We start from the raw sequence: 649 nt of genomic DNA on the forward strand, positions 1-649 counted from the left end.
AATGTCAGTTTTCTCCGGGTGATATCAGTGGCGTTTATGCAGGGGGGGGGGGGGTGTTTCTGGGGGATTCCGCTCCCCCAGGACAAGAGGCTGATCCGGCGTTGGCCCCCACTTTCAATTTTTTTTTACTTAGGGTACGAATGGCCTGCACACCCCTGAAAATGTATTTGGCCCCTGCCACTGGGTGATATGAATAATGGTTTATATGGGTATATATGTCAGTTTACTTCCATTGTGAATACAGTCTGGAAAGCCTTTTTCTGACATTTTGTGATACAGGTGATAAGCTGAGAAACCATGGTGATCATGATAACGATTGTGAATATTGGCTATTTGATAAGATTCTGTTTAGTTCACACAGTTGTTGAGGATTATGAGAGGCATTCTGGCCTTTTCCTCGCCTTTTTTCCTTAATTTTCTTTGCTTTCTTACCTCCTCATATTTCTTCCTCGCTTTTTCGGGGCGAAAAGTCGCTTAAAGTTAGGGCCGCTCTGTAAATTTATGGTGAGAGATTGTATCTCTCATTTGTTTTGGTGAGAAATTGACCGGTGAGCTTGTCTGTTTAAAGAAACATCAGACATCACCTAACTCTGGGTTATATTCTTGAGAGTGGCCCACTGTTGTACTATTATCTGTTTATAGAACACCA

The sequence above is a fragment of the Lottia gigantea genome, assembly GCF_000327385.1.
Source record: "Lottia gigantea unplaced genomic scaffold LOTGIsca_1, whole genome shotgun sequence".
NCBI classification, from domain to species: domain Eukaryota; kingdom Metazoa; phylum Mollusca; class Gastropoda; family Lottiidae; genus Lottia; species Lottia gigantea.